This window comes from Saimiri boliviensis, chromosome 5 (genome assembly GCF_048565385.1).
Source record: "Saimiri boliviensis isolate mSaiBol1 chromosome 5, mSaiBol1.pri, whole genome shotgun sequence".
NCBI classification, from domain to species: Eukaryota; Metazoa; Chordata; class Mammalia; order Primates; family Cebidae; genus Saimiri; species Saimiri boliviensis.
The window spans coordinates 94606521-94618656 of record NC_133453.1 but is presented as its reverse complement, the minus strand read 5'-3'; the positions used below and the strand labels follow the sequence as shown (position 1 = coordinate 94618656).

At 42.2% G+C, this 12136-nt stretch overlaps 1 protein-coding gene across 9 annotated transcripts in view; it reads right to left on the bottom strand.

The window, feature by feature from the left end:
* Window positions 1–6305, bottom strand: part of GTDC1 (glycosyltransferase like domain containing 1) — a 424620-nt gene extending 418315 nt beyond the window's left edge. For 3 of the 9 annotated variants that reach the window (XR_012517771.1, XM_074399730.1, XM_074399729.1), the window contains exon 1: window positions 6130–6301. The gene's annotated coding sequence lies outside the window, so the exon portion shown is untranslated. Of the gene's footprint in view, window positions 1–5419; window positions 5511–5857; window positions 6109–6129 lie in introns of those variants that run through there. The other 6 variants (XR_012517768.1, XR_012517770.1, XR_012517769.1 and 3 more) reach the window with 5 other exon arrangements.
* Window positions 6306–12136: the final 5831 nt, after the last annotated feature.

Here is a 12136-nt window from a genome sequence, read left to right as displayed (position 1 = left end):
ACAAGTCTCTTCATCTGTATCTTTTGCAATATCCATTATAATAAACAAGTAAATGTGTTTCCCTGAGTTCTGTAAGTCACTCCAGCAAATTAGTTGAACCCAAAGATGGCATTGTGAGAACCCCAATGCCTGATCAAATGAAAGCTCAAAACTAAGAGAAGAAAAAGGCAGAAAATCAAACACTTGAAAATAATGAGCTACCACTGAACTGCATAAAAATCACCAATTTATGGGAGACACCCATAAGTGTTCCCAGTAAGAAAGCAAAGAACCCAACAGCAGGCTAGTCAGGAAAGGCATTCTAACTCATGACTGGGTGAATACAGGGTATCCTAGTGTCCCTGATACAAATGAAAAGTTGACCCTCAAAAAGTTCAAATTATAACAGCCATGGAGCCTAGATCTCAGTATCTAAAGGGTCAATCTGGTGAGTTCACGTGAGTCCAGAAAACAGTATCACAGGATCTGGGCTCTGAAAGACTCCAACCACCTACCTATGGACAAGAATGGGTCCCAGCTCCCTAAGGGTAGGGGAGATAGCAAGGAGAGGGAGATCAGGCTATTAGGGTGCCTAAACAGGCTTAAGACATCGTCCCAGTTCCACAAAGAACCTGGAATGCAAAAAGAAACCATGCAACAAACATCAATTATAGGGACTACTTATCACTTATTAAGGAAAGACTGTGGAATTCCTTCTCTGGTGATTTTTTAAATACTCAAAAAAAAAAATTACCATCTGTTTAAATGACTTGTGTGATCCTACAGAGTAGGGGAAAAGCACCAGATATGCTTACTAATTGCCTGATTCTATATCCTAACTACATCTATGACTATTTTGAAATATTCTAGATGCCTCACACACAAGTTGTTTGTCATTATTTTAAAACTCGTTACGAGAAAAGTGCTTTAAAAATGAAAATCTCGCAGGCAAACTGAGCACATCCCAAGGACATGGTGAGACAGCATATCTTTGTGAGCAATGTATGCTCAGGGCACCAGAATATTTCCAGATTCTTCCTATTGTAGGAGACAGAGGTCTTAAATATCTTCTGTCTGAGTGGAAGAGACTGATCCGGCAGTTGGTAGGCCAGGCAGACTAGGACTGACATCAGAACCAGCAATGATAGATGTGAGATGATTTGTTTCCTATAAATTAAACACCATCCTACTCTACTGTACAACTGTTTTCAGTAATAATATTAGAAAAAAAATGAACGTAGTTCAAGGATGTCCCTATGAAGGCTATTACCCAAATGACTCTACATGTTCAAATAGGAATGGAACTGGCTCTGCATCTGCTCAGCCCAAATTCTACACCCTGGCAATTCAAAGAATGGAGTGTTGGTTGGTACTTTCCAAAAGAAAAGCTTGAAAATTTTCCTCAATTTAAAAAAAAAATAACCAGGCCGGGCACAGAGGGTTCACATCTGTAATCCCAGCACCTTGGGAAGCCAAGGCGGGAGACTGGGCCCTGCCTGGCCAATATGGCAAAACCCTATCACTACTAAAAACACAAAAAACATTACCCAGCCATGGTGGCACATTCCTGTCATCCCAGCTACTCAGGAGATTGAGGCAGGAGACCACTTGAACCAGGGAGGCAGAGGCTGCAGTGAGCTGATATCACGCCATTGCAATCTAGCCTGGGTGACAGAGCAAGATTCTGCCTCAAAAAAGTAAAAATAAAAAATAAAAGTTGGCCAGGCACAGTGGCTCAGGCCTGTAATCCCAGCACTTTGGGAGGGCGAGGCAGGCGGAATGCCTGAGCTCACAGGCTGACGTTCAGCTTGGGCAACATGGTGAAACCCCATCTCTACTAAAATGCAAAAAATTAGCCAGTCATGGCAGCACGTGCCTGTAGTCCCAGCTACTCAGGAGGTTGAGGCAGGGTAATTGCTTGAACCTTGGAGGCAGAGGTTGCAGTGAGCCAAGATAGTGCCATGGCACTCCAGCCTGGGTGACAGAGTGAGACTCTGTCTAAAAAATAAATAAATAAAAATAAAAAACACACTCTCCTAATCGATTTAAAAATGACGAGGTAAGAATAAGAGAAAGAATTCAGCGTTCTTTATGTAACACCAACAAGAAGCATAACATATCAAATACAAACTAAAGCTGTTTAAAATATCATTTAGGACAGTTTGCCAAGGTAGTCCAAACTCTGAAAGTCACATTCCTTACAAAAGTCTATATGCTAAAAAACATATCCTTGTAAAATGAAACCAAGATTGTAAAATGCGGCCTACAGTAACAATCAGAGGGTCACTCAATTCATATTGTCACACTTTGCTCTCGTGGAAACATTGTATTATTTCAGCTCAACTAAGGTGCTCTATTCCTAAATTTAGGTCATGTTGTTTCCCAATATCGTAGTGACTAATATAAGTTAAAGAACAAAATTTACAGTGTTAAGTTTCGTCCTCCAACTTTTCTAAAGTATCTAACACCTGATACCTAACAGAGTATCTAGTTCAACACAAAAAAGGAACTGAGTTGTGATTTCAAGTTTACAATATCATGATTCAGGACTTCCAGTCACTGCTACCTTCAAAAATCAGATTAAGCCCAACAAGATCACAAGCATTTAAAGAGTACCCACTACACTTGACGAGTATACCCAGATGAGTAAGACATGGCCGATCTTTCACGAAGCGCCTACCAGGAAAGTACATACAGGCCAACAAGTATTTACTAAATGTCTACACTAAACACTGTGCTCTGGAACGCAAAAATTCATCCCACCACAGCAAGAACTTCAACACGCATGCATCTGAGCCTCACTTAGAAATGTGACGCTGGGCATGCTAGAATTAGACTGTCGAAAGGATTCCCCTTCCTAAGTGATAGTCATGCATCACATAACGTTTCAGTCAATAAGACATTGAATATACAACTGTGGTCCCGTAAAATTTTAACACTGTATTTTTACTAAATCTTTTCTAAGTTTAGGCATGTTTAGATACAGTATTCAGTATAGTAACATGTTGAACATGGATGTATTCCAGGACAAATAAGCTATACCCATATAGCATGGATGTGAAGTAGGCTACATCATGTAGGTTTGTGTGAGTACACTCCATGATGCTCCCACAAGGATTCATTTCTCAAAACATACCTCTGTCATTAAGTGACACATAACTATATCAAGGTTATACACACCATAACTCTAAGACTCTTAAAATACCAATCTGCTGGAAATGATGTAGGCTATCTGAATCAAAAATATGAATCGATTATAAGGGCAAGATAATTACTAATTTAAAAAACTGGAAAGTAATGTTAAAACTGATAGAATGTAAATACTTTCTAACTATGAACAATTTATGGCATTTTAATCTAATGGGTTCAAATCATAAATTGAGAAAAAATATTAAAATTTAGTAATTATTTGTTTTTTTTTGTTTTGTTTTGTTTTGTTTTGTTTTTAAGGGAGTCTCACTCTCTGGCCCTGGCTGGCGTGCAATGCAGCAATCTCGGCTCACTGCAACCTCTGCCTCCCAGTTCAAGCGATTCTTCTGCCTGCGCCTCCTAAGCAGCTGGGATTACAGGCACGCGCCACCACACCCAGATGAAGTTTGTATTTTTAGTAGAGATGGGGTGTAACCACGTTAGCCAGGCTGGTCTCGAACTCACCACCTCATGATCCACCTGCCTCAGCCTCCCAAAGTGCTGGGATTACAAGCGTGAGCCACCGCGCCCAGACAATTACTTGGCTTAAGATACCGTAATCAAACGAACTTTAGTACAAGAATAAAAGAGGTCTGAATTACCTAGTTCAGTGTTTAATTAAGGCAACTAGTTCTATTCGGCTCCTACTAAATCTCATCAAGAAACTGTCTTCGATTCTCAACTTTTCTGTAAAATAATGGGATTGGATTATACTGCAAGGTCCCTTACAAATCGAAAACTTTGTACGTCTGTGATGCATAAGATTAAAATGTCAACACAATTTTCAAATCAGGAGTAAAGAAGCCATCTTAACTTTGCAAACTGGTGATGTCAAAAAATTCACTATTTCCTGCCTTATTTCAAGTATCATGCTTCAGATTTTACCTATTCATTGTTTTCAAGTATGTCAAAGAAAGTTTCGAAATTCAAGACGTACTCCTCTAACCCTCAATACTAAAACTGTTTCCATTAAATTGAGTACAGGATCCTAAGGAAAATGTATACCAAAAGGGAGTGGGAGCCGATCTAATCCAAGTCAGACCTGGAACGCACTAATTAAAATTCAGTATTTCACTTGGTATGTGGGTTCCTACGTGAAACTCTTGTCATGATTAAAGCTTAAGTTTAAACAATTGAACAGAATCCAATAGAATGGCTCTATTGAATTGTACTGAACTTCTTTTTCAGGAGCTCCTTTACGTAACCACTACGTTAAGCTTTAAAATCAACTTCCGGGGTAGCACCAAATAACGAAGGAGAGCCACGGCAGCCGGGGGCTGCCAACTAAAATCCATCTCGCGTGGAAAATCAACTCACGTTTTCCATTTCAAACTGCGATATGGGTGGAGGAAAAACTGTAAAAGCCTTCTTTTTGAACCCGCCATCACAGGGTCTCAAGGCAGTTAACTCAAGAATCTCAAGATAACCTAATGCCGCAGAGTTCTCAGAAGACTCTAAAAGTTTTATGTGCGAGAAGGCAAAAAAAAAAAAAAAAAAAAGCTTCGGGACTAAAGTATTACATTTCGCTGCTGAATTCCGAGAACCTTTCCACCTGGACAGAATGAGAATGTCTGGATCCCGATGAAAATGGGAAGTTATGTGCTTAATCCTCAGACAAGGGATGGGAGGGGGGCCACAGTGAGGTCTTCACCCTCGGCTGGCAGAGGGGAGTGGGGCGCTGGGGAAGTCTCGAAACTGAGGACGACCAGGAGCCAGACGCGAAGGTTACCCTCAGGGAGGCCCGGGGCTCGTACTCCCAGGGGCCCGGCGCCGGGCAGCCTGGTGGTCGGCCAGGCATCCCCACCAACTCAGGCCAACCCCGGACGCCCGGCCTCCCTTCTCCCGCGCGAGGGCGACGTGCCCCCACCCGTCCTCGCAGGCTGCGCGAGTAAGAAGCGGAGCGCCAGGCTGCGGAAAGCCGGCACGCACGACGTGTAGGCATCAAGAAAACGCAATTCGAACCCCGCCAGTCGGCAGAAGGAACAAAACGCCACGGCCTGGAAGCCGCATTCCGAGCGCGGGGCGGACCACCGCGCAGGGAGCGCAGCGCGTGCGCCCGGGAAGCGCTCGGCTCTCAGCTCCGCCTCCCCCACACCCCCCGCCCCCGGCTCCCCGCGCCGCAGCCTCCGCTGCTGCCCCTCTGGGAACTCCGCGCAGCGCGGCCCCGCGAGGCGGGCGCCGGGGAGGGGAGGGGCCGCGCTCCCCGCCTCCCTGCCGGCCCGCGCGGCTCCCCAGCCCGGAGCCTACTCACCTCCTCCTCCTCCTCCTCCTCCTCCTCCTCGTCTCTCCCTCCTGGCCACCGGCGCAGCCCAGCCGGCGACGCGCTGACGCCGTGCCCCTCCCCCGCGGCCGCCGCGGATGCCGCCGCCCCTCCCGGCCGCGGGCCGCCGCGGCCTCCGGGCGCGTCAGGCGCCGGCCCCGCCCATCGGCCCGCCCGCGCGCTCGAGGCTCCGCCTCCCTGCGCCGCCCGGAGTCTGCCGGCGCGGGGTCCCTAAGTCAGCGGCCGCTCCCGCCCGCGCGAGTAGCTCCGCCCCAGCCCGCGGGCTCGGCCGGTCGCACCTGCCTGCAGTCCCCTGGCTCCCACCTCCCTGCGCGCCCTTTCCCAGGTCGTCAACACCCCGTCCACCCCTTCAGCTTTTTCATACTCTTTCCCCAACCTCCTCGTCCCGTTCTAAGCTCGCATAGTCACCTTCTCTTTCTTTCTGGAAGGTCTGTGCTGCTCGCTAGGTCGACCTCGGCTTCCTTCCGCAGTTCTCCAGCCGGCCCCTCGCATCTTCTTTCCCCGTCCTCTCCCCTGCCTGCTGGGGCCTCAGGGCCCCGGCGCTTTCCCGGCTCCCTTGCTGACTCCTCTACCTGCTCTGCAGCCGTACCTCCTCGACAACTGCTTTACCAATGCACCTTAATTTCCCTACCTCTGGACCCCTTCGGATCCCTCCTGGCAAGGCTCATGCTTTCCTTTACCTCCATTTTTCGCGTCCTTTCGGTTCTGACTACTCCGCACACTTCTGATGCAGTTTGAGTATTCAACAGCTGCATGTTCACGGTCCCACTTACACGAAGAGAGTCACATTGAATAATTAAAAATCACAAAGCAAAGCGACTACAGTGGAGACCATCGTTTGACTTGCATAATTCCAGCTATACTTTCCTTATGCACTAATATTCTCATTGCCACTTGAATTTCAAGGAATGGGATTTTCCATTGGGGCTTAAAATTCACAAATGTTGGATGTTTTTTCCCTGCGACTTAATTTCACTTCAGCTCTTTTATTTGTAAAATACATAGTAGAAAGAGTACCAGGAAGTCCTAGGTGTTCTTGTCTCTAAAGTGAAGAATGTGTCCCTTCCTCCTTTAAATTTCCGTGATTCTTAAGAATTTTGTATATGAAAGGAGGGTGTAGTAGGTTAAATGAGCCTAGCGAAGGCAAAACATGCAAATATAACTGGATGTCTTGTTTATTAAGTAATTTCATTTTTGAAACTGCAACTTGGAAGAGTTAGGCTGTGATGCGGAAATGAGTTAAGAAACATACCAAAATAAAGGAAATTGATTAGGCCTTTGTAGTTATATCCAAAAGTTGTGTTAAGTTATGTCAGTAAACATTCTTATCCTTAAATTGAAGCGTTGAAACTATCTTCCGTTCCAAACAAAATCCAGCTCTGTGTGGACATTCAAAGTTTAAAACCGTTGTTGAATTGAACAACAGCATTGTAAGCATTTGAAAGCCTAATAAACCATCTGTCCATCCACTTTCACACAAATTGAGAAACAGAAGTAAATGCCAAAACCTGAAAGTGAGTGTTCCTGACTACACATGAAACTGGTAAATCCTATTACACAGAATAAAGTACAAAATGCTCCTCCACTTACCATGGGGTTACTTCCCAATAAACACAATGTAGGTTAAAAATATTGTAAGCCAAAATTGCATTTAATGCTAGCAACACAGCATATGGTCCTTGGCTTCCAGTATTTTCAACTTTAGGATGGTATGAAATATATATGCATTCATTATAAACCATAACCCTATCATAAGTCATAAGAAGTTTTTCAGCTTATCATGGGGTTACTTCAGATAAGCCCATTGTAAAATGGAAAAATTCTAAACTGAACCACGATATCTGAAAAATCCCAAAGGTTATGGCTGCCATGTCATTGATTTGAAAATAGAATGACATAATTTTATAATTAATCTGGTCCTTAAAATAATTGGGCGTCTAATTCTTTCATTTTAAAATGAAAAAAAAAAGTTTAAATCTTTTTAAATTTGATTAAGAACTGTAGCCCAGAGAGGGTAAGCTGTTTACCCAGCATCACCCAGCTTAACTGGAAACAAAACCAGGATTCAAACTCAGACTTTCTGTCTCACATACCTGTCAGCATCTGGCTCATATTAATAGTTAACACTTACATAAAGCTATTTAACATCAAAATTCTTTGACTTTGCAGCTTTGCCTGCATGGTCTGAGTAATGTATGAAATTGGACTTGGCACTAGCTAGGAAGATATTTTTGTCAGAAGCTGTTTTGTCCCACTGGTTTCAAGGATTCCTGTTGCACAACTTTCATCTCAGTCAGGGTTCATCTGTATGATCCAGGCAATTCTGGCCAGAACTCCTGAACCATGAACCAATCAAATGCATTCATCCTCAGTAGTGACAATGGCCATGCCTAATTGTAGGAATTACTAAGTCCCTGTTGCCAAGAAAATTACAACGTCACTAGGGAGGTAAAATATGAAACACAAAATGATAATCCAACATTATTAATGAAGGATTCCATTGTAAATTTCCAATTTTAAACTGGCAAATAATACATGTAAACTGAGGGAAGACTTCTTAACAACAGAAAAGGACAAAAAAATGAAATTCAGAATTTAGGTTTATTTATAGAGAAAAAAGGTAAAGGAAATTGCTTAAAGGCGATAAGAAAAAAGTAGGCACATCAGTAATGAGGAAAAGGTAGGAGATCCAGTGAGCTAAAACAGGAGATTCATTTCAGAAACAACAGAAAACTAGCTGAAATAATAGAGTAGGATCATTGATAAAGGGCCTAAATTTGAGCCTGAGATATTTATTCTAATAGGAAATCATCTGCGCGGACTTGGGATGGTGAGAGGAGGACAAGACAGGAAGATTATAGCTTGTCAGGTTCTGATGAAGCAAATAGAATTTATAAGATTATTTGGTCATAAATGCAACTAAGGAAAGACTTGGGTTCGCTGCATGTGTGTAGGAATCAAAGAAGAGAACGAAATCCAACATGACTTTAGGATTGTGGCAAGAGTCAATAACAGCATATGAAGACCTTGGTACCTTAGAGTTGGAAGATGATCAACACTCACTGATACAGCCTCTCAGTTGATAGACAAGGAAGCCAGACATTTTCCCAAGGTAGATCCTCATCATCACAACCTCATTCCAGAAAACTGTGGTTTACTGTTTAAATAGAATCAGAAGGTAAAAGGGGAAACTCTCCCTTGTTCCTGTTCCTGCTGGTGTTTTATGGTCAGCTTATTTTTATTTCGACTTTAGCCCCACTGATACAAAAGTGCTTGGTAATACAGTATATAATATTACAGGAGGAATAAATCAATAAGTGTTCGTTAAATATGCACCAAATGCATTCCAGTATGTTTCTACTCAGAACTCTACTAGCTGTGGAAGCCTAGAAAAGTACAAAAAGGAAGGAGCCTCCGATGAAGAAAGCTTACAATCTGGTCGAAGAAAAAAGTTCAATGCACCTGACACGATAGAGAGTAGATTCCACGGACAGTGAGAACAACATATGTGAACTGGATGGTATGTTTATACAGAAACATGGAAAAATTACTGTCGAATGGATTGGAAGAGATATGATCTATAAAGTTCATTAGTCAACACATTTTTATTAATCTTTAAGCACCATTCTAGGTATTAGAGGTAAGGCAGTAAAATAAAAAGCTCCTGTTCCTATTGAGGTTACATTCTGTTCACGAGAGACAGAGTAGAACAAGTAGATATGCAACTATAAGAGGAACAAGTGGTCTGAAGAAAATAAAGTGCAAATGTGTCAGAATGCATGTGAAGGGAGTAGGACTGACCTTCCTGAGGAACACTTAAACTCCCACTTGAATGAAAGAAACAACCAGTTGTGGATGATCCGGAGACGAGTAATAGGTAGATAGTAAGTCAGTGTAGAGCTCTAAGAAAGGGTCAAACTTTGTGCATTTGACACTATAAAAAAGCCAAGTGTGTCTGGAGTGTACGGAACTAGGAGCCACCCAAAGGAAAGGAAGCAAGGGAGGTAAGTAAGGCCTTTCGGGTAAGAAGGGATTTTGAGGTCAAGTTAAAATATGAATATTTGGGGCAGGCATGGTGGCTCATATCTGTAATCCCAGTACTTTGGGAGGCCGAGATGGGCAGATCACCTGAGGTCAGGAGTTCAAGACCAGCTTTGCCAACATGGTGATACCCCATCTCTACAAAAACACAAAAGTTATCTGGGCATGATGGCGCACACCTGTAATCCCAGCTATTAGGGAGGCTGAGGCAGGAGAATCACTTGAACCTGGGAGGCGGAGGTTGCAGTGAGCCAAGATCCCACTGTTGCACTCCAGCCTGGGCAACAGAGAGAGACTGTGTCTCAAAAAAAAAAAAAAAAAAAGAAAGAAAAAAAAAAGAAAGAAAAAAACTAGATAGATAGATAGATAGACAGATAATTTGGAAGATTAGTCATTTTGGCATTCTGGATTTGAGGAAGGAGAGATTAGCACCTGGAAGACCAGATGGAAACCTGCATGATAATCCAGGCAGGAGGTGATGTGAGGTAAGCAAGGTTGATGGCAGGGCTAGCAAGGAAGATGAAAATGTCAAGATTGAGTATTGGGTATGTCAGAGGGGTTGTAGGCAATATTGGTTGGAAAGAGTCCATAGTGTCAAATGTAGCAGAAATGTCAAGAAGAATATGCATGAAAGAAAAGCTAGTATACTTAGCAACAGGATGTCATATGTGAACTCCAAGAGAAGAGTTTCCATAGAACGAGGAGGTAAGAAGTAAGGAAAGGGAGGCAATAAACTTTCTGACTATAAAAACCAGTACAACTCAAAGTGTGCAAAGGATATGTGTATTTTATTTGCCTTTTAAGGCCGTTTATATTTTGGAATACTATTGAGTTTTAAAATCCATTTAAATACTCCCATCAGGTCTAACTTTTTGTCTCCATACTGAGGGGAAAACACATGTATTCAAGACATATCTGATATGCTTTTCTGTACCAAAAAGCAGTCACATCAATGACTCCTTGCTCTAAAGGTAATTACAGAAAGTTCACTTTTATTCCTGAGCTATGGCAAGAACCTAACCATAGAAACACTGTGGAAAATGTATCATATCAGTTATGCCTCAATTTTTGCCATCTAAACCATGAAGGCTGTGGTGGGTTGGACCTTGGACACATTGTATATTCTCACTGAACTCCAGGTTTTCATTAAGAAAGAAGGGAAATCACCCAGATATTAGGCTTATGAAGAGAAACTAATATCGTTCTGTGAGATGCACATATACAGATGCCATGACTCAAAGTGCAACTATTGCAGTCTGGAACAAGACAACTCAGTTGAACTAGACGTTCTTTTGCCCAGCAAACTGCAAGTCCATTAATGAGTACTTTTCTTCCCTGGAAACGACAAAACTAGTTTGGCAGACAGAGTAGAAGGCAAAACCAAAGATCTCTACATTTGTAGCGATGCAATTGAGCACCTCCAGGAAAGCAAGCCTGCCTCTGGCTAAGCTGTGTTCACACATGCATGTGCATGCCTTCTCCTGATAGTATGATGTCAGTGGGTAGAGTGTGTTAATTTGTTAGGTGTTATTGAAAGAGGAAATGCTATTAGCACTCTTTTTTATTTGGAATATACTTCATTTTAAGATCCATTGGGGGCAGTTAATCTCTTGGGATGGTTTGGAAAACTTCATTAAATTCAATGAAGGAAATATAAGTGTAAGTGATTCTAAAAATAATCATGAAATTTACTATGTTTAATTTGCCGGCCCAAGTGCTTCTCAAGTCAGTAGTAACCAAAGATTCCTAGCATTAATGAACAATTACCATATTGCTGAAATCAACACCATATTTAGCCTTAAAAGCCTTCTTGTTATTGGTGCTGAAAGAGGCCAAAAACATCAGTAGCCCAGGAAGCATAAAATGTACTCTCTGTTGATGAAATGATCTCTTGAAATTAGGGTTTAGCTATTCCAACACTATAATGCGAGAGAATTTGCTTTGTCATTGTTACCTTGTGGCCTAGAGACAGAAGTGTTTCATACTGTGGTTCATCCTGTACCTTTTATCAAGGATAAATTCTTGTTTTCGTTTAAAAACAAAGAAAGCTTACATAATCTCTCCTCATGATTAGCCTTTCCAGTAATTATCTGTTGCTTAGAATCAGTGTCAGCCAACCAAGTTCAAATGGCAAAAAAAAAAAAAAAAAATGTTTGATCTGCTGTGATGTGATTTAGAAGACTGTGTGCATGGAAGGTACAGCTATGCACATACAGAGAACATATTTATCTAATTTGACTGCCAGTGATTTAATTAATGTTTGTCAAGCACTTTGAACATGAAAAGAACTATCTGAAAGCTGAGAGCTATTACTCATAATCATTTTTCCTATTTGTTGAACTAAAATTAACATACAAATGTGATACTCTTACGGTATCTTTGAGAGAGATGCTCCCATTCTAGCAAATTCATTGGACCACACTTTAAGAAAGTCTCATTAAAACTTCAAGGCTCTGGTTTTTGAAAGTCAAGCTTCAAGCTGGTTGAGTATCATCCATCAGTAGATTTTGAAGCATGCAGGCTAAATAAACACCAGTGACAGCTTGGGGAAGTGTATGCACCTGTTTATTGAGAAAAAGTTAACAGGGGCACATCTAAAATAAGAACACATACCGCAACCTGATTTTCAAGAAGTTTTTGTGCATG